The 26,802-nt window shown below is 34.1% G+C and overlaps 1 protein-coding gene across 4 annotated transcripts in view; it reads right to left on the bottom strand.

Moving 5' to 3' along the window:
• LOC143458860 (death-associated protein kinase 2-like) overlaps nucleotides 1-25,558 on the bottom strand; it is a 44,643-nt gene extending 19,085 nt beyond the window's left edge. For 2 of the 4 annotated variants that reach the window (XR_013117717.1, XR_013117716.1), the window contains exons 1-13: nucleotides 25,388-25,558; nucleotides 21,378-21,489; nucleotides 18,987-19,577; nucleotides 16,455-16,534; nucleotides 15,273-15,390; nucleotides 13,146-13,266; nucleotides 10,548-10,742; nucleotides 6,725-6,877; nucleotides 5,977-6,075; nucleotides 2,879-3,024; nucleotides 2,505-2,633; nucleotides 819-2,433; nucleotides 698-752 (exon numbers count right to left, since the gene is read on the bottom strand). The gene's annotated coding sequence lies outside the window, so the exon portion shown is untranslated. Of the gene's footprint in view, nucleotides 1-697; nucleotides 2,434-2,504; nucleotides 2,634-2,878; nucleotides 3,025-5,976; nucleotides 6,076-6,724; nucleotides 6,878-10,547; nucleotides 10,743-13,145; nucleotides 13,267-15,272; nucleotides 15,391-16,454; nucleotides 16,535-18,986; nucleotides 19,578-21,377; nucleotides 21,490-25,387 lie in introns of those variants that run through there. The other 2 variants (XR_013117715.1, XM_076955754.1) reach the window with 2 other exon arrangements.
• Nucleotides 25,559-26,802: the final 1,244 nt, after the last annotated feature.

The following is a 26,802-nucleotide window of genomic DNA, read 5'->3' on the forward strand; positions in this document are numbered from 1 at the left end:
AAATCGATCGATCGTCAAAGTGAACCAGTATATAGTGTGATGATTTTATAAAATAGCTTGCAAATCGAATGCCGCATAGAATACTTGTTTACGGAAATCGGCTGTACGAAATGTGAGATAAATGTTATACCGATAGCTTCCTGTTTTCTGTTTTGAGTTGTGACATAGGCTAAATGTCGTGGCTGCCTATCTTGTGTACATTAGTATTATTAATATACACAGTTGAAAAATGCATTCAGTCTACTAAGATAATCGCTGTAACATGGAAGTCTTTATGCTGTTGCTGTGACAATGTTTTATCTAAATCTATTCGTTCAAAGAAGCTTCAATATAATCAGTATATACAGTTGTGATGCTTGTGTAACAATTGTGAACTCTATTTGAAGAAGTTTAGCATCAAGTTAGACAACTTTGCTGTCACCTTCAACAGACAATAATTCGCTAAGGTGAACAATTAATTCTAAGATTGAGAAAAGCATACAACGACCTTTGAAACTCATTTACCATCGAGCGCAAGAAACAATTCAACGGACAAACATTGTAGTGAAGTGATCAACCTTACAGGTTAAGGTACAGCATACACCCACTTCATTACAATAGTACTGTATAATGAAGAAATACGGGCTCAGTCACGTGATCCTAACTTTGTTAATTTTAATTAGCGTATAGAAAAGAAACAGAGATAAATTATTATCACCTGCTTGCGCACGTTTCCACTTATCGATTTGTCTCATCAAATGTCGAATGGTAGCCTTGAAGATCAAGGAAAACATTATGCCCCTCAGCTATACTATGTTATTCTATACCTTCTTTATTACCTCAGCTAGTGTATTTCTTGAACCGTTTCTGAACTGAGCCACGAGACCACAACTACGGCGAACTGGAATTATTTCCATTGATACAAAATGAGCCGACATGCGAAAAATGAACAATACGCTGCGTCGAAACATAGGCAACAATTTTGTAACCAATTCATTTTTTCAGACTCGATTCAGGTTAACTCAATCCATTTAACTTAAAAACTTTCCTGACGTCACACTATGTGTTTCGTAAACTGGTTATCATTACCATAACATAATCGCTATCTCGAAAGTTATCTACAGTTGAAGTCCCATTTTTGCCGACTCGGCTATCATAACGTGATTCGAGTTATTTTGGACTTTGAATTGAGTGAAGTCATCAAAAAATGTTACTTAAGTTGATTCTAATCAGGTCATTACAACACAACACTGACAACGTTACGCATGGCTGCCTAGAAATTAGTCTGATTGATCTGGAAGAGATTTTTTTTTAAATATTCGATTTCGTTACCTAAAGTTCCATTTTTGCTGTCTTTTCTTTAACAGGCTAACGTAACCTGAGTCATTTTGGACACTAACTCGATTCAATTAATTGAAGACATTTGACTAGAGTCATTACAACACTAAAAGGTAAACCACTACTAATTTGGAGAGAAACCTTATAAGAGCGTAGCCTATAGATCAGGAGCAGGTAGGGCAGACTGCGAGACTCGTAGCCAATACGCCGATGACACCAGTGTGGGAAGGAATAGTTGTACTGTTGAAGAACCTGACTAAATTCTTGTTGCATTGAGCATCTGATTTGTGAAAATTCCGCGGCCTATAGTATCCGTCATTAGAAAACCTTTCTGGTTTATGTCTTACTGACACATACTCACTCAGTAAATCACAGAGATTTAAATATAAGCTTTGATGAACAAATGAGAGCGAGACGCAAATCTTAGAAAACCCACAAATACGTAACCAAACTACAATAATAAACAATAAAGACTGTTACACAAACCAATACCAAATACGATTAAGAATAGATTAACAGAAAAAACATGTAAAAATATTGCTTCTGTGTCCACCGAAGAAACAAAATGATGATGTTTCAAGTGAGCTGCCGAACTTTTGACTATACTTCTCGTGTTTTCAATTTTTATAATTGTGCCTAATTCGAGTGTGATAGCCGATAGGTAATGTAAAAATTGTGACTATGCTAAACTGAATCAGACCGCCAACACACATTCAAAATAGATAAAACGGGCTACATAGCTACTAGGCGTGCGGTCAAAAAATAACATAGCATGCACACAAAACAACACATGTACAGTAGTCTTTTAAGTGTTGCAATGCACCCTAAAGTAGGCCTATAGCACAAATTAGAGGCAACGAAGTCCAACACCCCATATGCCAATGCTCATTAACTGTACACTACGTTAACCAAAATACAAAACCGGACAAGTTTGCAATTAGCTATATGTGAAATAACAGCACCTAATCAACCATGTGTAATGAAATGTAACAACAATAGTTTTAACCACGATATGGAATAACTTGATTAGCTGGACTCCAAGGTGGTTTGTCAAAACAATCGTGGTGAGTTACAATTATTTTGCTTGAGTTCCTGTTATTTTTATCTGTGTGCCATCTGTTAAAATAAAAATATTCAAATCCCGATTCGTCATATTGTTTATGATATACCATCAAATTGTGACTTACGACTGATATGCCTGTTTGGCATTTTCGCGCTTTTTCTCTTGGGTTCGTAGAATCTCTTTTTCTTTTTTTCGTGTTTGCTTTATCTCGGTTTGCTTGTCCCATTCCCACTGTTTGCTTCTTTCGTTCATCCTTCAGAATTGCAAAGATTGCAAGAAACACAAGTTATAGAAATAAAGCATTTCAATGAAACTCCTGAGCATTTAACCGCCAATAAATATTTTGCTGTTACATCTAAACATGAACCAACTATAATAGTTGTTTAAGGTAGCCCATATATAAATACCAAACAAATGTTTGTGAAAAATTTATAGACACATTAAATTTTAACTCAAGAATATTTGTAACAAAAATTATTTTTTGAATGAAATGATTACCATTCATCCAGAGCTTTTTGGTTTTCTTTTTTCTTGTCTGACTTTTTCTTTTGTTCAATCATTTCCTCATTCCTTTTTTGCTTCTGATTTTCACGATGTTGTCTTTTTGCATCTTGCAGTGCTTTCTGGCGCATAGCATCTACTTTCTGGAATAAAACACATAACAAAGTGTTAGATACAACATGTACAGGACAGCATAATGTGCATTTTGTTTGAGGCCAGGTAATCTTACTAAAAAGTGATCTGAACTCCCACCAGTGGATTAATACTTATATCCAATTTATTTAAGACATACTGTAGTTCAATTTCAAGTGGAATGCACCCATCGAAGTGATACTTAAAATTGTCAAGTATATCATGTGACTAACAACCGCAATGGCAATTAGAGGTCGGTATGCCAACTCAATTACCGATTAAAATATATTTGCGCAGGAGTGTAACCAGAAAATATAATTGGAGGGAGCGAGGTCTTAGGGTGTCACCGATGACGTCATAAATTCGCTCAGTCACGTGGGAGATTGTGCAAGCTATCAGCAAGCAAAAATGTTCAGAGTTCAATACTTCAAAAGGAAATTTCGAGAATAAATTTTAAAAATCGTTCACAGAAACAAACAATGACAAATTTTAACATAAAAAAGTTGACAACACAAGGTAATTTATGCAAATATCAACAGTATATAGTGATTTGTTATGACAGATTACCATTTTGGTCTAGACAAATTCAACAAACAGGTTGTCAACGGCGCCTTTCTTCACCAAGCCGTTAACTACTTACTGGTACATGCTTTTAAATACTATGCTCATTGAAAATACACTTTGCTCTTCCATGTTACCCCAAATCAATATGTGAGACCGCCTGGCGGCAGAATGGCGGTACTGCTGCTTCCATAAGTCCAAAATGTCCTTCAAAATTTGGCCTAAAATGTTGTGCTCATTTTCGAGGTTACTTTTTCTACTACCTGTTCAAGTTTTTTCCTGTTACGTAAGGACCATATGTAGTTCTCTGTTGGTATTTTCACACAGCTGTCCCAATGCAAAGGGCGAATTATAACCTCTTCCCTTTCTCAATTCCATCTGTGACTTGCTCAGGAAAGGTTCAGATCTGTATCCTGTTTGTTGTTCTAGAAACTTGGCATACGTCTTACCCACAGGACTCAGCAGTGAACGGCAGTATTTCCTAGTATTTTACATAATCTCTCTTGCTTCCCTTTGTGTCTGTCTTTGTATTTCCCACTGAATGTTGCCAGTATGTCTTTTCTTTCCTTCCAAGGTTTTTGGAAGATTTGATACTCCAGGTAATACCACAATCACCTGTTCTTAAACTGGCGCTAGACTTCATCTCCTGCTAAAGTTCTGGATGATTGTTGACTCCTCTTTTTTGGAATTTCGAACTTGTTGCTTAGAATTATTCATCTGAAACATAATGTTTTTAATTTAGCAGATTTTTGAAACATTCTTGTTAACTTATTTTGTTTTAGCTTCCTTCATATTGGGTTTCCTTCGGTGTCATTTATGATCGTTGCTAGGTCATACGGGTAAACTCTCATTACTTTAACACTTTTGTAGAGTTCCCATGATGGGTATTACCATTTTTACTTAGATGTTCACAATCTTATGTTAATGATTTAACTTTTGCTTCTTTTATTATTCTTTGTTGTTGTCACCTTGACAATCTAGTATTCATGTAGTCTTACTCCTACTCGGATAACATCTACCTTTGGTAGAATTTGTTCTTCTTGTTCACAGCTTCCTTCATCATATTGTTCCACCAGAGTGTTTAAGATAAACTAAACTTCATTACTTCTTAGTATGCTTTTGAAGAATATCCATGTTTCTGCGGTGGAGAGTCCTGCTGTGTCAGCTTTCAATTACTTGTTGATTTAGTATACAATTTCTTTTTGTAGTTTCTTGAAACTTATCTGTTTTGATATTCTATGGTTGACTATCTATGGCACTTGCACTTTTTGGCTTGTCTTCATTAGTTATTGAGCAAACATCTTTGTCCACTGTTCAAAAATGCATTCGGGATTACTACATCTAAAAGCAGTAAAATTTCTTCTGCTTAAAATCCTTGTTAGAATGAAATCTATTTGTGATGATAAATTTAGATCGTTCTGCTTGTAACAGATTATCTTTGCTTTGGAAGTATGTGCCTGTGATCCATAGCCTGAACTCAGCATAGAGTGCCAGCAGCTGCTACCCAGTACCCGTTGTTGATAATTAATAGTCTGTGTGATTTTGTTGTTTTGTTGAACAAAGTAGTCTTCTCATGATGTTATTCTGGGTTCTACTCTCCCATTGAAGTTGGCCGTGACTATGATATCATCCTTTTGAGGTACAGACACCAGCAGCTGCCAATTTGTCCAAGAACTCTACTTTCTCCTCCACATAACATGTATCATTATAAGGTTCATAGAATTGTGCTTAACTGGTTGTTTGAAACATTTTCAACGACGAACATTATACAGAAAATCAACTAAACAGATTATATTATTTGCCATTGAGAAAAGAACTATTTATCTGGTATAATCATACTTCTTTTATGTAAGGGCTTGTGAAAAATGCCTTTTAGTCATTACGACTGATTTTGGCCAAGTCTGCAATATGGACTTTTTTGTTTATTAAAGAACACCTATAATTCTATGTTTCAAATTATGCCTAGACTTATTGTATTCAATATGTAGACACCAGTTTGGTCAACCCGTGATCATTTAAATGACTTTAACATGAGAAAATATGAAATTTTCTACATCCTCAAATCCTTTTTGTTTTGTTTATAATCTGTATGGAAACGATAAAACAAGTAATAGTCTGCTGTGAAACAAGGAGTGTTTAGTTGAGTACTTTTTTAGTTTATTAATGCTTACAGTTTATTGATTAATTATTATTAAACTTTTAATCTCTCCCAAGTTGGTGAAAATGAAGAATACCAGAAAAATCCAACAAACAACTGTTACCAAAGTCGATAAGTGGAATGCGATATAAGTAAACAACCAAACATCCAAACAATTTTTAAATGGCCTGTGATCTGTCAGCACTTTCTTTGCAAATGGCTGATTAAGTATTTGTAAATCATTTGTAGTTATTTGAACAACTACCTTTTGTGATTTCCATCGTTCCTCCTCTTTCTTTAATTTTTCCTCTCTTTGTTTTCTCTGCTCCATTGTTTTTTGTCTTTCTTTACGTTTAATGATGACCTGTTTGAAGCAATATTTTCAGTTTTACACACTGATTGAACTTGATTGACAAGATAGAGGAAGACAATAGTAAAACTATTTAATGCATAACTATATCATACCTTACATACAAAGAATTAATTCAAATATGTAACGGTTTAATATCAGAAAGAATCAGAGAATCCACCGCATAAAAACTACCCATCATATATCACTGACCTTTTTCATCAGAGCAGATGTTAAATTACTTAATTTGAATTAAAATGTATTATGCTGATTAGAATGCATCCAAGTTACAAGGTATCAACATTATACTTCATTATGGTAGAGTTTAGGCAAATAATCACATTTACACTAATTTCCAAATCTAGTTAATTCATTAGAATCTTTATCTCATGAGAAGAATAACGCATGTCAAAAGAATTGAAAACAAAAGACTGCATAAAAGTGGTCTATAATAAGTATTAGTAATATCATCATACACATAAATTGAATTTAGTAAATAGTGCTCTATAGAGGGCAACAAATATTAATATAATCAATTCACTAATTAGAAAATAATTCTTGCTACAAGCAATGTTTCACCTAGTAAGTCATATGTTTAGGATGCTACATCTTTATACCACAGATATGTAACAAGCGATTTTTTAACATGGTTTTATTTTCCAACCTCTTTTTCCTCAAGCCAAGCTTTCCTTGCACTTTCCCTCTCCATTATTTTTTCCTTACGGTCTTGCTCTTTTCGTTCATTTTCCTTTTCCTCTTCTTGTAGACTTTGCATTTTTTTTACCTTGAGAACCTTTTCTTTGTTAGCGAGCCATTCCTTAAAAATTTGTCAAACAGAAATAAAATTAAAATAATACGTTATTGCAGAAATTTTCAGCGTTCAAACTACAGGTATTCAATTGAAAATGCTGTAAATTCCAACTTTCTATATTTACTCACCTACCCCAATACGTACATAAGTATCTTGAATTTCTCAATTTATTAATATTATTAAAGAGTCCTTTAGGTATGAAGTCATTAAAATACATTTAAGCGTTTCAAAACTTCATAAATTGAAAAATGCATGCAAACAAGCTCAGTAAGCAGGGTTCAAACAGTAACAAATACAGTAGTTATAAACTTTAAGTGATGCAAAGATTTTGCCCAGTCTGAGAAAAAATACTCCAATACCATACCGATCAAAGCAATATGGTATTCATCCAATATCAGGTATACCTCCATATTTATATTATAACTGACAATGGACAATTAGTTAGATGCAGTGCAGCATTTCAGCATTGCATGTTGGTATCATGCAACACACACAGCATGTAATTTTTTCCTTATTGATTATTTTGCTTCTGTGATATTTAATAAAAACAAAGAAATCTGACCATACTTGATGTTTACTTTAAGCTTATACAATTCCAAGTGCAAATTACAAGACATAAACATGTAATAGTAAACAGAAATATGGTTTTCCAGTAAAGTAGCAGTGGGAACTAAAAATCATTGAAAAAAAAACAACTTTCACTTTTTAAAATATACCTGGTTGCAAACATAGTTTACTGACATGATGATATTTCACAAACAAAAAATATTGTGTGTTTGCTAAACATAAAACTTTTATTCTTGTCAAGAGAAACCTTGTACTTCACTGATTACTTCCAAGTTTCAAGAAAAAAGTTCAAATAAACATGAAGAATATGTATGTATTTTATATTCAGACAGGCTCATAGCTAGCCTGCTGGTCCAGGCTGGGCTCACATACTGAGCTTGAAAAATTATATTTTACAGGCAAAACTTTGGTAGGTGATTGACAATAGAAAATTTTGACCATGATTGTATTATGACGTATTGACGTCAATATAACTGATGCTAAATAACTGACGCCCAATAACAAAAGTAAAAGTATCGTATACTGATAAACGAATAACAAGTTGAATGGCCCTTCAGGGAAACTTCGCCTTCTGCAAGTAGCCTATAGTCTAGTACCAGTTAAAAATAAAACACAAATTTCCATCAGTTCATTGTTTGGTGTTATGGGCTCAAGTTTTCATCCAGCAAGGGCTGGATTTGTTACAAGTGAGATTCAGCCTAAACCTAAACCCATGCTGGCTACGTGCCCGCATTCACATAATTGGCAGATATTTTGGGAAGAATAAATCATCTTTGAAGTGAGGGGCAAGCTTAAAAAAAAATTAACCTTAAATCAAAAAAATAATTAGTATACTTTTCATTAAGCATACCAGAATTATAATGATATATACTGGTTAGGCAGCTATTGCTGAAAATATACGACGGGTTTGTTAATCGAAATAAGTAATTGTGATAGAGTTTGCAGTGATCAAATAAAATCGCTACGTGACATCATTAAGCAATGTGAAATGAGCAATCCTGATGGCTGGATATTGTATCAAATAGTGGCAAGCTAACCAACTAGTTTTGGATGGAATAAGACTCCATGAACAGGAAATTACTATCGCTTGCCAAAAACATGTCACCAGAAAAATTTTCCTAGGTGTAAAAGACTGGAATTGGAATTACCTCAGAAAGGGATAGATGACTTGATTAGTAGGTGATGAGAACTTTGGATAAGATATTTTAAATAAAGTAAATGAGTCACTGCCTGCAAAATTTATCACACAAAAATAGCAGTCATTCACAAGAGTAGAGTATTCTCTCCAAAAAACCATAGTAAAAAATTTTAGTCCTGTCTTTCTTTTGCCTTTTTTACGCTCTCTAAAACATTGGACTCTAAAACATTGGACTTACAGAGTAAGATTCCCAAGTCTTATCTTGGTCTCAAAAGTTCACTCTACTTTCTTAACAACCTCTGTAATATTAAAATGTTGCTTTGACTACAAATATTTGTCACAAAAATAAAAGAGAATAATTAATAGGTTTAATTTTGGATTTCCAAGGATTAAGCTGAATAGACTAAATGTGAAGCAACAAAATTTTAAATTTGTTGTATCTTACGGTAACTTTAACCTTAAGGATATTGACTAGATACTTTAAACAGTTCTGAATGGCCCGCGCGGTATTTGTCGAAATGACTTATATTATCAACTGATTCGCCTACGTAATTTATGGCGAACTTACATTCCGAGAAATTGGCATTAATTGTTTTTTTTATTAATTTCTGACAGCCATATGGAAAACTCGCTTCGCATTGCTACATCGTCCATCTCACCGAATATTGCCAAACTAGTTAGAGAAAAACAGTGCCAAACTTCACATTGAAATGTTGACATGTAGTAAAAACTTTGTTGAATTTACTATAACTTGGAATGGTTATTGTTCTTATAATTGTAAAAGAGGATAATACGTATTTCTAAGATTAGAATTTTGGTATGAGGGTTTTAATTAGAAATTACCAGTAAACACTCAAGTGGCCCGCGCAATCATTCATAAATCGCATGTGGCCCTTCGGCGAAAAAGGTTGGACACCCCTGCTTTAAAACATACCACTTCTGAACCCTTGGCAGCACCATAAATTGCTTTCCTCTAATTCACGAATACAATTGCAATTCTGTGTTCACAATGCTAAGTCTAAACTGTTTGTTGCATGGCCAGCTTGTACAAGCTGAAAATCGGTAATATTCATTAAGATCGATTAAGCTAACAGAAAATCTTATTGTGGTTTCTGCTCGTCAATGGTAAATTTGTCTAAGTCAATACACAATTGAAAAATATTTCAAGGAAAATCAGTGTTTTAAACTGTCGCAAGTAATTGCAAAACGTCAGAGGCTGTGACTTCAACAGTTGGAAAAACCTTCTTGAAATGCTAAGCATATAAAATGTAGCAACTAATACAGACCAGTTCGGGAAAATGATGGAATTTTTTGAATGAGTACTGTAACAAACTCTCAATTTTGTTGCTATCAAGGTATCAGAATCCCCTATACCAGTGTTACGATTGGTTATCAAACAATAAGTTGGATAACCTGTTACTCTTTAATAGTACATTTCCATACAGTACACCTAGTAATGTAATATTTTTACTACTTCAACTTGCGTTAGTTATCGTGACTATTACACACAACCATACAACATTTTTTTAACTAAAGCTTTGATTTGTACACTAATGCAGCTTGTTTCACCCTAAAACTACTGAGAAAACAACGTGATGTAATGACTTGGATAAAAAGTAATAATTATAACATTTTTCAGCTAAGATAATAACTGTGGCTGCTCATGAGCAAAACATACTTACAGCCAATCAGAAAAGTCCTGGTTACCATGATTAGGATGATGAGTCATGACCCTTGGCTTTAGAAAAAATAGACTCGTGGCATAACATGTATACTATGCATTCACATTGCATAACCTAAACAGCCAGTTTTGGTGCCACTAATCACAATAAGTTGAAAAATATGTTATGTTACAGTCAACCTCTAATGGAATGTTATGTATGTCATAAGTAACAAAAAACGTTATTTAAGTGTAATTTCACACATTAGAATTGAAATAGTAGGATAAATTAAATTTTAGCTAGAACTTACTAGGTATATAGATTTCCGTAAATCAGAAGACGAAGAAGTATCCACTTTTTTTTGTGTTTCGAGTAGCCGAAATGCTGATAAAGATCCTAGACCATGATAATCTGCAGGTGGTGTTTTGAAAGACTTTTTTCTTTTGTATTTTTTGGATTTTGTAGTAGATATATTCGGTTCCATTTCATTGTCTGAAGAATGCACCTGGCAAATATAACAAAAGTTTATAATATTTAAAAAAAATGTAACCTCTATCGTTAAAACTTAAATTTTTTAAAATAAAAAGGTCTTTTTAGAAGATAAAAACTTTGCCAATAGTATTTTTACAAATAAAGTATATCTAACTACATAGGAAACAAATGTTCAAAAACGATAAGCAAAAATAATATTTTGCAATATTTTTCGAACTGTTGTATAATTTTATACAGAATTTCAAAATCTCATTCTCAAATTATTACACATTGTCAACTCCTGGTGTATTGTCTAAGTTAAGTGTTCTTATAGCTTCCTCGACTTCCACTGTAATGTTGGCATACTTTCAATTTCCCTGTTATTGTTGGGTGTGATAAGAAACTCGATGTCTGGTTACAACTTGTAGCCACATTTGCGGTATATTTAGAAGTTAAATATACTAGTTTCATTCTATATTAAATAAAATTGAGATTTTTCAAAAAATTTTGAAAATAGTCTCGTTCTGAGCCCCTCATGAGTCAAGTTTTTTTGCAAAATTCGAAACCTTTCTTTATTTTAATAAATGAGCTTTGTGACAGTTTGAAGTGTGAGTACAGGTCTAGCTTTGATATGTTGCAGTTCCCAAAATATGTTTTGTTCATTCAGCATAGGATTTTCTGGTTTAATTTTTAAATTACAGAGTGAAATTAATTAGAATTAAGATTACAGGTATAACTCAACAAAAAATGGTTGCAAGTATATTCCTGGTGCCTAAGGCCTCAGCAGCAAAAAATCAAAACTTTGTACCGCTGAAGCCACTCGATCCACTTGCACATATTTCCTGGCTGGTACTTTTAAGCCAATTGTAGTTGGATCCAAGTTGCCTACACTCTGTCAGGCGTTTCAATATGTATTGTATCTACAAGAAGATTTACCATCTTCCTAGCCTGTTGGCTTGGTAGCTGAGTGGTTACGGCACAATCCCCACAATCATGCAGCTATTGTATGATACCCAGTGTATGATACGAGCAAAGACTTTCCTCAGTCCAAGGATAAAGATTTATTGCTGGAAAACACAGTTTTGTTGCATTGATACTAACAACTGTCCTTACACAAGATAAGCGTGCTTAGTTCAAGTTTGATGTTAGTTTTTTTCTCAAAGTTCCTTTTTTTTCAGCTTGATTTCTTTGCATTTTTTAATGCTAATTCCCATGATTTATCCGAATTATTTTTGGCCCTACACTATGAAGGTTGCTGAAAAAACTGTCTCTTAACAATATCTCCACATGCTTTCAACAAAAGACACTTGCCAAAAATGATGAATAAACAGTGTACAAAAACATTTCAAGACAACATTTCAAGACAGTATGAAATCATGGAGCAGATAATTAAGAGCACTGATAACAAATGACGTAATTAGCTAGCGTCGCTGAAATGGAATGCTACATAAACTGAATGTTAAACTTCCATGATAACAAACCTTTACCTTAAGCATGATACAATATCATCTAATCTATGTCTGAATTTAGTATTACAGTAGTCGCCGCTTAATAAGCCCACCTCGGGTCGGACCGGACAGTTTTGGGCTTATTAAGCGGATGGGCTTATAAAGTGGAATATGTGTTTTCATCAATGTAGAGCCTATAAATGACTGTACACAATACCCACACACAACAGGTAACTAATTATATTAAATTATAGACGAATAAAGACCAACATTCAAGCTGGTGATGCAACAGTTGCATGGGATCAATGTTCCCTCTAAGCTGCGCGCGTGCGCAAATGCGCACTGCTGACACGGTCTCCGCGCACAGAAAATCTGTGCTGCGCACAAGAAAAAAATCCAACCTGAATTGAAAATAAAATAAACGCATAATAATGGCCACAGTGCGCACGTGGCACGTCTGATGTTGCTCACAGTAATCCAAGGGACCGCTCAGGTAGTTAGTGTGTTTGCTCAGACTCGTGAAAAATTAGAGGGAACATTGCATGGGATACTGTAGTTAGCTTGCCACCCAGATTGAGGGTGTGCAGAAACAATATGCTACTTGATTGCATTTAATGTACAGCCTACCGTAGTATACTACTGCAAAACCAGCATCGTGCATGCACTCACGCTCATATTATGCAAAATCTCTCCGAAAACGGGCTTATTAAACGGAGTTTCAGGATTAAAAAGCTGAGTATTTTACTACAGGAACAAATGGAGTTAATCGGGGCCGTGCTGAATTGGGCTTAATAGGCGGCAGGGCATATAAAGTGGCGACTACTGTATTCCATATTGATATGACACCAATGCTATTACATGGTATGCTGTAAAAAGGCACTTCCTCCTTGATCAACAAATTGCCTTACACAGTTGCAATATAAATGTGATATGCAAATAAAAATTGTTGCGGTTACAAAAAAAGAAACAAAACCAGAAAATAAACATACTTGCTTTGAAGCATTTAACAGGTAACTTTCATTGTGATCTGCAACTTTTGTTATCACAGAGTTCAATATCATCTGCGTTGAATGCTGAGGAAACCCCTGTGTTGCAGTTTCAGGCTTACTTCTGAAAATACAAACATTGGATTTGCTATATCTACTTTGTAATCGCATGAATGACTTTTGCTTTTGAGAATATCACTAATGAAACATAAATACCACAACTACCCTGTAAAACATAATATATTTAAAAACAGATAACAAATCCAGTATTCTAGGAGGCCAAACCCTAAATACTTTCTTCAAAGTTAATTTATCCGTTTTTTCAGTTGTGTTTTCTTTTACCTTCAAACTTAAAAGCAATTAGCAAGTTCAAAATGGATACAAACAAAAACTGAACAGACAAAACTTCTGCAATTCTCACATAAAGCCATGGTATTTTGTACCTCACTGGAGTATATTGTAGTACAGGGGCGGGCAACATCTGGCCCGCGGGCCGGGTCGGGATTTTGAGCGGCCCGCAGACAGTTTCCGGTCTTACATGATAATGTGGGCTGCGGCCACAGTCTGCCGCAATCCGCCGCATTATTCATTAATAAATTCATTAAATACTGTTTTTGGACTCTATGCTTAAAACTTAAAGTTTACATTAAATACGATTTATTCCTTGCATAGGTGGATAAATACTTTTGCGTAACATATAAAAACAAGATGACACCCACACTAGTTAGCAAAATATTTTGTGTTGTTTGTTTTGCACATCTTGTTTTCTGTATACAGTTGTTTCACCCTATTTTACACAGGAGGGGATTTTTGACCACTCTCTGCAATTATTATGGTTTCAAACAAAAAAGCACGCCTAAATCAAAAACTAAAGCATGCCTGTATGTTGAGAGTTTGTGAGATTTTTTAAACTTCTCCATGCGTTTATTGATGTTTTTGATGTCTCAACCGAGTAAAAGGTTTTCAAGTTATGGTTGCTTTCTTGCACCAAAATTCACAGTTTTGCAGAATTTTGTTGATTTCTGCATGTTAGATGGTGTTTTTTTTCTCTGTGAGTTTTGCCACCACAAAAGCATAAACTCTTAGTTGCATTGTTCCTTCAATATGGCATGTCTGACTGCCTGAGTAACATCTCACGTAGTTTGATATAGTGTATCATACTAACACCAAGCCAGTACAAAGCTATTGTGCAAGTTTCGACTATTTATGAATAAAGGATTTACAGTACCTTCCTTTATAATTGCTTGCTTCATTGAGCTTGGTCAACAGCTTAGATTTCGTTTGGTCAAACATCTTGCAATTTTTTTTATGAATCTTACACAATTTTGACATGGCGAGCAACATGCAGCAATGTTGATTATTGAGAATAAATATAAAATATAGAAGGTATATAGAGAATATAGGTAAAATATTAGTATTGAAGTTTCTGTGCATTAAATCTTTAACTCTGCGGTGGCTCAGTGCCAAATTGGCCATGTACTAAGCAGGATACAGGTAACATAATAAGAATAGTAGGCGAAGTTTCACATTATATTTCTCTTCTGCCATGCAAAGCGATAAAATTAGTGAGCGTGCCAATAGTAATGCAGCATCATTTGCGTATGGCAGTTTTTATTCCGTTTCAAGGTCACATATCAGTAGGTTATCTTTCGACAGGAGCATAGTTCAAACCGCTTGGCATGTAACAAAATATCAACTAAACTCAAGTAAGACAAAACCTCGAAATAACATGTGCCATGTGAAAAGAAATACACACAAAGTAATGCAAGCCCAAATTAAACCCGACAGTATGAAAAACCCAACTGCAAAAGTGTTGTCTTTTGCCAGGTAGCTTGGAAAAAAAGGGTTAATTAATAGGACTGAAAGTTTCATAACTGTATGTTTAGCAAAACGTGTTTTTTTGCCAAGAAGTACTCCTTGGCATTTTGAACATCTTCAGTACCCTTGTAAAATAAGTTCAAGTGTTGCAACAGCATTAACAACAAATCTTGAAAATTGTGCTGAAACCAATTTCACTAAACTCATTTTAAAAGCAAAAAGAGATATAATTTTTAATATTTTAAAGAATTGTTACTTAAAGAGAAGTTTAAACAAAATTGCCAAAATCATGGGTAATATCTTCTGAAATACCTGTCAATTTTTTTGCTTGTTGGTAAGAAGGATGATTCAAGAGGAAGACAGCGATTTGATTCATTAGTAATTGTAACCTGATCCAATATCGCCGAAACATCATCTGTGTTTTCTTTCACTAAAAAGTCATATTCAGAATGGTTAATATAATAATTTGAATTAACAATCACTTTTCGGATAACTTATCCAGGCATCATTAACAAACGGATTCGAAAAGGGCCAAAATTTGAAAGTTTTCGGGAATTTTCCAAAAAAGTAGTCATGTGATCATGCCCAAATATGAACTTGTCTGGGATTTTATTAAAACTCACTCACATACCAAATTTCAAAAACGTCCAATGTTTTTTACGTGAGATCTCCCATGAACACACAAAATGAGGAGACAAAGAAGCAAAAGAATGTGTAAAACGTTAGATCTCAAAATTTTCGATTTTGATCTGTAATTACTTCAAATGGTTGTACACAACAACACAATCACATATTGAATGTTCAAAAGTGTCTGAAATGAATTAAATCAGATTTTATGCTCATATTTACTTTACGAGTATTCAGAAAGGTGTTTATTATCGACTTAAAACAAAAAATAAATTGTAAATGGTGATTTGTTTGCGGCTGGGCATGTGTTGAGACTTGGATTTGACTTGATATGATACGTTACTGGCTTACCTGACTTGGGAATGTAATTAAATGACTTGGACTTGCAGTGTTAGTGACCTGAATTGTGTCACGACTAATAAGACTTTTTTCGATTTCTATGAAATATTACAGCCTATAAAAATGGCACGAAAGATTAGACTTAACTTCTGTCATCCAACAGTAATTTCTTAGGTCTTGTGCAGTTAATTAACCTAACCCAGGAATAAATGCCAAAAAGACATTTTTCCCTTACACTAGGACAGCAAAAAGGCACTTAAACAAATGGGAAAGAAAACTCTTGCAGCAACCTATGTAAAACGTTCCAGACAGACCGTTTCTCACGATTGCTGCTGTTGTCACCTGATATTTTTTAATGGAATTAAATGCACATGTTGGATGGCCATGTAAATACATTGTTAGAATTAGTTCTACAGGTCTATAATTACTACCAACACAGAGGCTACTACAAGAACTATCAGTAAAACTTCAGTGCTATAAATGACCAACAGAAACAAAGGATATACTTGTATCGCATGCACAACTCACATTTGTTTTCATCCTGTATGCGTTCTTCCATTGGCAAAGAACTTAAGTCATGTTTTTCTTTTAAGGGGCTGATCAAATTTCTGAAAACAACATAAGGGTTTAAGATATGACTTAAGAGCAAGTATTATTAATTTGAAGCAAGTAAACATTTTCCACAGTTTTGTTATTTCTATTTTTCAGTTTTCACTTCAACCAGAGAAAAGGTTCACTTATGTATTTAAATAAAAGTATTTTTTTTAATCACTCAACCAAAGTTACTATAGCACAAATACTGAACATGGTATGGTATTATTCATCTTAATCTTCATCCTCGGACTAAGAAAACTTATTTGCACGACTCATGTATAAACTTATTCTATGTTATTACAAAGATGTCTGAAACTTTCCACCTTATACAATTGTCTACTTTTAACACCGTATATCACAAAAATACTAAGCTTTCTGTTAAAATCGCTTTGTAAAGCAGAAATGTAGTGTGAAAAATTTCTGCCATCACATTGTAATAAATACAGTATTGCTATCCCACAATGCCTTTGTTACAAATAATTATAAACCATATTGGGTGTTAGGAAGAGATGCTTACACATGTTCATATTTCTACAAATGTATAAGTTACTCCATACCTGTACTGTATTAATTTAATTGAAGCAAAGTTATACAGGTTAGGAAAGAACAATAGTTTGCTATGTTAAATTGCTTTACTGATTGCCACTAAACAAAGCTTGCCTGAAGAAACACATCGTGTAGCCTGCCGCAACTTTTATCCAACAAAAAAGGCTAATTCTATTGCTGCACAAAGATGCGCAAGGTTTCTTTTATTTTTTCTTGCAGAGCAGTACAACAAAAAATCTGGGGCGGTTATTGACCATGTAGCTCAACCCTGACGGTTTATTTAGCCACAAAGATCAAGCAGTTAAGCGTTGCATCTTCATCGATCTAACCTGAATGTTTTTACTAAGGTGTACTACTATTAATGCGCCTTTACCACAATATTTGGATTTCCAATAATTTCTATTCTTCCACGTTTGATGTGTGGAATCTTTGCAGCAGAGACATTGCTAGGGGGAGGGGGTGGGGGCTAGAACTATTTTGGATATAAACTGATATTTATTATCAATTCTATATATATATATATGGACATTTGTGTTTTTGCAAACCAGTTAAAGGGATAATAAGTGGTAAGCATAAAGCAGCTTTTTCGTATTTTTTTGTAAAACACAATGCGTCAATTGAAAAAACACTAAAGCATGATGCAGTTTTGTGATAAGAACTAAGAACACCACACATCTATACAAAAAATTCACAAATTCTGAATGTCTCTGAACCTATTTAGTTTTTTTAGTTTATTTCTGAATTTAGTCAATTCAGAAGAATACAATCGATCTTAAACTTTTTTAATCCCCCAAAAACTACCCACTGCTCACCGGTAGTTTGACTTGTAATGTTACAGGTGCATTTCAATCGCTTTGTGCATTGCTTTTGACATAATAGAACAAATTATCTCTAACATCTTTCATCTTGTACATAATACTGGACAAAAAGCTTTCAATAAATGATTTAATTAAGTTTAATAGGGAGTCAATCACCACTTTTGTTACTGCCAACTAACTGTCGGATTATAGAATGCCCATACCTGAAAACAGGGAATGCGACATTAGCTAAAAAGACATAAAAATGCATAATTAATGTTAATTTTTTGCTATCCTGTTAACCAATTTTATCCAGATATCTAAAAGCGCCTCAGCCAATCATGGTAGCCGATATCCTGATAGTCCAAATCAAGTGGGGGTAAGAAAGGATACCAGTAACAGGGTGCAAACAAGGTCAGAATTTTTGATAATACTTACAATTTAAACATGGTTGTGGCAATGAAGAAATGATTCCCTAGAATAACAGCAGTTTTCGGGTAGCCATAATACAATACTTTAAAAGCATAATTTAAAAATGCTGTTTACTAAGACATCAGTAGGGTTTTTAGTATTTTGGTTCAAAATTGTTGCAGTTGATCAATTAAGACTTTCAGACAGTCAGGCACAGGTGTATTAAGGGCATTACATCATGCTCCCCTCACAAATTCTTAAATTGGAAAGACGTTTTGACATCTTTATTCCTTTTAGTCTGTTGCATTTTCTTGTTTGTTCGCTGTATTTGCCACTATACATCAGCAATAAATTGTCAGCTACGTCAGGTAAAAATATGAGAATACATTTCATTTACCGCATTTTTTGCTGCTGTAAAAACCACAAATTTTTGCTGCTGTAAAAACCACAAATTTTTGCACTCTGTGCGTTCTGCATGAACAAACCCAGAAACATGAGCTTGACAGCTAACTCTACCATAGCTCTCATTTATCTTTACAAGTGGAGGTGGAAAAACTGCCTCTGTTCCTGGGCACCAAAAACCCTAGCTACGCCTTTGTATCCAGCTGCAAACTGTCCATGGCCTAGTGCCGATGATTGGAGTGACTTGCTTTAAATTTAAAATAAATATTTATAATGCCACAAACAAACAATTTATAATTACAATATATACCCCATATTTTGCTGTGCAATGAGCGAATGTTTGACTCCTGAGAAACTTCCAGTGTCATTTCTTTGGAAAACTGTTTGTGGTTTTTTCTTATTGCGCGAGTTGAAGGTTTTAGAGCTCTTAGAGGTTTTTAAAGACTCATCTGATAAATAACTTTTCAAATTGGTATAGCTCCTGTCACCATCCACAGACAAGAAGGAATCTGCATCATCAGACAAAACAGGTATGCTGGGAGATGAAATGTTATCGCTTCGGTGCGGTAAGTTTCTTTGCTCAAACTCAGAAACTACAGTAGACCTTGCTGCAAGAGGACTAGGTAGGCTCCTATTAGAAAAAACTTTTTCGTTGGAGAAATCTTCTGCAAAATGAGGTTGAGTGCGAAGTGATGAGGCCAAACTCATATCAGCAGTTAATTTTGCGGTTTTGGTTTCATTTGGAAAGATATTTTCTGAAAAGTATTGCAGCTGATCCATACTAAATGTAGAGTTCACAAAAGATTTACTTTTGTTATCATCAAAAGATTCACTTTTATTTTCACTGTAATTAGTTCCACTTCTTCCAATATCTAATTCCCAATCCAACTCAGTTGCTTTTCTGAAAAAGAAAAGATACAGTTTAAAAATAAGTACAGGGTGCGGCAGAAAAACCTACCACATTTCAAATTGTTACTGTAGCTACTGTACTGTAGTACCAAAGCTGTAGCAGTCTGACAGGAGGTTGAATTGAAATTTTGCAGCAAAGGACTTACCATTTGTGTTTCAGGTTTTAGTTTTATAAGTAAATAATGTTTTGTGCAAATTTTAAAATTTTGTATCTGTATGTAAAATGGCCTGGACGGGCGAACACCGTGCATTTATTGTGGAAGATTTCATTAGAAATGGGGAATCTGTGACTCGAACGCTAAGAAATTTTAAGACTCATTTCAAACTAAACCGTAACGATCCTGGTCCCAATCGAAAATCTGTAATGCTCTGGTTCAAAAATTTCAGAGCTACGGGTTCAGCACTAAAGCAAAAGCCACCTGGAAGGCCTCGAGGGGCGCCATCTACATCTCGAGGGCGCCACCTACATGATGTAATCTTTAAAACATAAATACATCAAATGGTAACCTTTTCACTTTGAGATGAGATAATAAATGTTTTGATTGCTTATAAATTTTGTCTCTTTTTCCTAGTTTGAAATGTGGTAGGTTTTTCTGCCGCACCCTGTTCAACAGCCTACCATATTAAAGGATGGTGCTAGTGCAAAAACAAGCTAATCTTAAATCAAAGAGCAAAATTAACTGAATAAACTAGTGAGTGAATTTTAATAAAATTGTCACTGAGTTAATTATTGTCAAAAACGCGTTGAAACTTGAAAATCATCCTGACCCATTCAGCAAAGATTTCGACATCATGAAGCAAAATTATGATTCATTGCAATAATACACTTGCTTGAAGCAGTAAGGTAAGGAAGACAAGAATTTTGTATCAAATAAGAGATTAATTAGGAATATTGTATATAAAAGTAATATATATGTTGAGTGATTTCAACTCATGGACGACTCAACCAAAGACCTAAGAAAATTTAAATAATGAATGATTAAACCTCAGCGTCCCCGGGTCAATCTAACACAAGGACAATTCAACCTACATACGTTGGTTGGGTTGTCCTGGGTTTAATCGACCTAAAACCGTTTAAAAGTACAAATAAAGCAACAGGAATATCTTTTGAATGCAACAATACTTTACATAACTTGTTTGCATAATCTGTCAGGCAAATAAAAACATTTCGTTCATATAAAGAATTGCCTTGTTGGCTGGTTTCAATTAAAGTCAACTTAAGATCAACTAACGCTCAGTTTGTAACTATCACTACAATATTAGTAGTACAGTAAAGATTGCACTATTATCTATAGCCTACCTGATTATTGTCATTACCTCAAAACAATATGGCATCATACATTTTTCAAAGACAACTAATTTAAACCATACAAATAACTTTTAAATCCAAATTCATTGCCACCTGTGGGCTTATTATGTATATTCCTACCATATAAATCAATACAAAATTCAGTAAAACACTCTGCACTTGAATCTAAACCTCGAAGCGAACAACATTATTACTCATCTTGATTTTGCTTTATGACATAAATATTTCCACTGAACATGTCACAGTAGCAACCCTTGGCCCAGTTATAGATACGTGGCATAACGAAGTTAAAATGTTAAATTATTTGGAAAGGTTATGTAACTAACGCTGGTTATTTCAATCAGCTAGTGTGTCCAATCTGAAAAAAGTTGGCAATCTCGGAAATAATGAAATATTTTTATGAATTTTAGCAAAGGCAAAATTATCATTTCGAAACATACATAAACAATTTGACTAAGAAAAGCAATTTTGATAAATACAAACTTTGTCCGCCTGGTTTTGTTCTGATGGCGAATAGTCTTTTTATGCTGTTCATCAAATTTTTTAGAAGACTTTAATACTTCTTGCTTGTCGTTATAAGTTGTTGTGATAAAACCTGGCAAAAATTGCACCATTAGGATTTGATGAGTTGCATAGATTTCAGCTCATCTAGGCATTAATCAACTTATCTAACTATCTATTTACTATCTTATATAACTTATCTAATTTCTCATCTAACTCATTTTGATGTAGAACATTGTTTTTTGACATAAGTCTTTGCACAAAACCAATTTACGGCATACTTTTTGTACAAAGTATTTTGCTGTTTGGTTTGTTGTACATTGATGTGGCCAAGTTGAAGTTAACAACTTTATATAATTTGATCAATAATAGTAATATATAACCAACAAACAAGTCTGATTTATCAAGCAACAAACTAGACAGGTAATATGCAATATATCGACGAGCTTATGATAGAAGATTCATATACACTTCATTATAGCAATTTTCTCTTAAACCAGGGTGATCAACTTAATTTTATCATAGGCGACAAATAAAACTCAACTTACATGCGCAGGCCAAATTACATTGAATATGTGAAGCTACATATCACTAGGCTATGATGCGAAGGCAACACTACAAAATAAGATCATGTTTTCTCCACTTTTATTGTTCTAAACACATCTATATTCAAGTTTTGCTACAAATCATACAAATGTTTGCGAGCCTAACAAATGGCTTGGGAAAACAAAAGTGGCCTGCAGGTAAATAATCTATAATAATATATGTTAAACGTATATCATAAAACCGGACAAAAGGCAACAACTACTTAGGTTCAGACATATCGAAAATTGTACACACAACCATGTAAACTGAGTATTAATCATATACTGTACTTCTATGACTGCATCAAAATTATTGCAATAGTAATAGCAACAATATAACGGTATTGTCATCAGGCCTACATCAGTGATTTAATTTAAATTTTATCACTTTCACAAATTGTAATATTTTTTTTTAATATTAATAATAATTAATATAATTAATAATATTTAATTGTAAGGTTTATTTTAAAATATTATGTATTGTGCATTAATCCTTACAAAATAAAGTATTGTACTGGTTGGTTTGCTGTGTCTTGACGTGGCCAACTGCATAGCTCAATTTAATTTGACCAGAAAAGGCTAATAACGGTATGGACTCGACCGACGTTGAACATTGCAACTTCCATGAAAATGTTAGATATGCTACGTAACGCTAAATACAAAAATCTGTTAGACTAATCCGAACCCAGTGTTGGTTTTCAGTCTGGTAATTATCCATGCAAAATTACAAATGGTGTGTTAAATACATCAGGAAATACATTCAGGTCCATGGATAAATTGTGGTGGTATGTTATGATAATGAGCTAGCCATTGTTCACGTGCCAATTTTCACACTTTTTTGATTTTTTGTATAGTACTGTTACGCATATTGCCCGCATTTGGAACTGTCCATCAGGTCTAATGACCAGGAGCAAGTGTTGTTAATGTCATGTCAGGCTTTACAACGGTATAACATCAATGGGTATCAAACATGGGACAGGAGGCGCATTTATTCTGAGGCCAGCGCTTGAACCACTTGGCTACAGAGCCAACAAGTCAGGTTTAAAGTTGCTTGAAATTTAAAAATTTCTTTTTTTAACCCAGGATTCTTATGGTTAGCCAGTCACTGCAGAAGATAAAGATATGATATATAATACATTGGGATTTCATGAAATAATAACCTACGGCACATTAAATTCACATGCAAATCTGAGAAAGCCCCATATGGCATTTTTCAAGTTATTGGTTACTTAATAATTTCACTCAATAATACGACAAGCAAAGCAATTAGTCCTTTTAACAATGTTTGATGGGCCCATTAAATATTATGCATTATGTATGAATAGTTATATGAAGTATAGCTCTGCTTGACTTGTTGTGCATTGGCTAGCTAATTGCACAGCTTGATGTAATTTGACAGCATCAGTCTAATTACATACAACATAACTCAGAAGCATTTATTAAAAAAACATGAATATGATTACTACATCAGTCTGCAATTTAAGACATGTTCAGAATTTTAACCTGTGACAAAGGGTAACAACTTTTACGACTCTTTGTATGCACGATTTCTTGTCGAAAACTGCTATAATCTCCAGGTGGGCAACATGGTAATAGACTGACAAAACTACTGAAACCATGAGGACATACCTTCTCAAAACCGGAAAAGAATTTTTAAATACTTCCTCAAAAATTATATACTTCTTTTCAGATCCAAGAGTCACATAACTTTTAGTAAAGCTAACCTTTATAACCAAATAAACAAACAACAAAACAACCAGATTGACACAAAAAGTTTTTGAAATGTTTTAAATCATAAGTTTCAACTACATGCTGTGTCACACATTCCTTATTTACAGAGTAAATAACTTCTATTTTAATAAAGATGCCAAAGTATTAATATATAGAATACGATACAATGTTATGCATTTGACCAATCGAAGCTATTTCCTGTTTCAGCATAAATATAATTTGTGTGGGGAAAGTACGTGGTCCGGTGGGTTGTAGCAAAATTTAACACTTTTGAAAAAATTGAGTTTCTCTCAAAACTAAGTTTTGGGATAAATTATGCGTGCTTTTGGTAACTAAATGATTACTTTTTTATTTTAGACTTTTTTTATGGTAGCAGTGCCAAGTTAAGCGTCCACTTACAGGCGATTTCAAAGTAAGCTGTAAATGTAGAAAAACACACATTGCCCATAACCATTTTTCAGTGAACTGATGATTGTTTAATTACAAGTCTTCCAGCATAGTATGAGATCAAAGCTAGCCTAATCCAATTTGAAAAAGGAGTAGCTAAAACTGCGTACAATTTTGCAAACGGCTTGGATATTTGTTAAATGCAAACATTGCTCGACTTGGATAGTAGACAAATGCACATAATGCCATGATGCACAAAGTAGGAGTGTAGCAAATCGTTCCTTTTGAATTCGGGCGTAAACTGAATTTTTAACAAAAAGGAACTGAATTTTTTCGGCTTAATCATGCAATATAAGGAATGTTGCAAATATTCGTATTATAAAATTGTTATAAACGTTTTTCCCCATGCATTCATTCACTTAAAGTTCGGAAACCTTGCTGTCCGACTCCGACAAGGCACTTTAGAAATCGATATGCCAAATAAATTTACTAAAAACACTGTCAGCTAGTAAGAATTACGACAAATGTTACCTATACTTATACAATTTACTTATGTATGTCAATTTTTCGTACAAAGTTTGTTAGTTGTCACCCATCAATGTTTGTTTACGGCGCAGTCACTGACCAACTTTCTAAATTTCTTTACTTGAATAATTAAATTAATAATTACTAATGAATAATTGCCTTGCGGTTTTAACCACCATCCAACATGCGCTGCAGCTAAACAACATGTGCATAATCTGTGTTTTTTGGCCCAATGACACTGTTTGCGCATGTGGTTTTGGCAAGGAATAGAGGTTAAATATATGTAGGTATACATTTAATGAAAACACGAATTTTCCAAGTCAATCTTTTCTAATTATTTTTTAAACAGTATCGGTTGGACAGTTATAGAAAATGCAGAATTGTGTAAAACCTAGAGCCACTCACACAGGCCAAAAATGGAGTTACATTTACAGTATACTGAGTGGAGAAAGAATTAGAAACAAGACATGCAATAATTGCTAAATACAATAGAAATTGCCTGTAGTGACACATGAAGGGACCTCTGAAAAAGTGACATGCAGTATATAAAATATGAATGTCATTCCAGACAAAGTAAAAAAAAATGTCTGCAAACGATCCTACAAACTATTATTGTTGGATTATGGACAAGGACTATGCAATATTGTTAGGATTAAATTTAGTGATAAACTGTCAGGTTATGATTTATCGACTAAGTACTTTACAACAAATGAACTAGCTTAGAAAGCACAATAAGATCAAAATTTCAAGTAGCAATGAACTTACTATGTTTATCTTCTTCAAATGCACTGTCATCTACATCACTCGGATCAGAAAAACCAGTAAATTTCCCTTTACTTTTCCGTTTAGCAATTTCTTTGTCTAGTTCCAATTGAAAGAGGTCTTTTGGTTTATTTAGCCTATTACTATGCATTATACTATTTATGTAAAGCCCTGGTTACTGAAATGAGAAAAATCAATAAAAATTTTGTACCGTTGGAGTATCAACTTTTCATTGATAAAATTAAACTAAGCGTTGACTAAACCTCTGCTAAATAAAATGTTTTCTACTGTTTTGGCTCTTGGTACTCGCTTTACATATCAATTGAAAAGGTAATCCCCAACTATTAACTTGCACTCCCATTTTTTTATTTTCTTTTGAAAAAAAAAAATCTATGGCTATAAGTGGTTATTTATAAGCCAATCGTTTGTCCATCGGCAAGCAATTCAATTCAATTGATCTCAATGTGATGGGAGTTAATTCGATGGCAAGAAACTAGAGATATTCGTTGATCTTCATGAGTGACAAACGTTGTTATTTCCCTGGACTGAGGTTCTAATTCGATTTGGTGGTAAGCCCATTTGATATCCAGATTACTTAACATTCTAGTAAGACTTCATCAGTGGTTAGTATTGGATGTCTTTCTAGTTTTATAGCTTTATTAGCTTGCCACATATACACACAGAGGCGATTGCCATACGCCAATTTTGGCACAATACACGACAATTACCAGTGAAATCCAAGGTGTATTAATCTTTTTGATGACATCAAGGGATTCCAGTTCCTTCAGCTTCTTGATTAAACATTAACGAATATGTTAAGGGACACAACGTAGATGTTGACAGACAGTAGTGACATTCCGGTTTGTGTCAATGGGAATCTTTACCTGGAAATCTCTCAGCTTCTCAATCCCTTCAAACCAAGAACCACACTTCTGTAATAACTGCTCACTTGAAATACAGTTAATATCTGCTTTGAGAAAATGCAGAGGTATGTTGCAGGCCGCTTTCTAGGGAGTGATTCTCCGTCTCCTTTAATCACCATGGATTCCACTATAGGTAAAGTTTTCCCAAGAACGCACACACAAGCTTGAAAAGCCCCAATCACCTTCAAGGGCTTATCACAGCCATAACCCACCAAACTCAATTCTGGCTATGGTACCGAGGTTGTTCAATTAAGCTTAAACAAAAATAATAGTCCATCAGCACCTGTATCTCGGATTTGGCATAGGCTACCAGCAGTTTTTCATCTTGGATACTGGTCCATATTCAGCATACAGCGAAGTGACCTATGTTGCCGCATTTGCGGCGCTCTATTCGTTTGGCTGGACATTTTGGGTCTTTTCCTTTGTGAATTTTCCATCTGTACATGTAGCATTTTATTTCTGGTTTTCTAGTAAAATATATGCTGTCAGCAGTCG

This window comes from Clavelina lepadiformis, chromosome 1, assembly GCF_947623445.1.
Source record: "Clavelina lepadiformis chromosome 1, kaClaLepa1.1, whole genome shotgun sequence".
NCBI lineage: Eukaryota > Metazoa > Chordata > Ascidiacea > Aplousobranchia > Clavelinidae > Clavelina > Clavelina lepadiformis.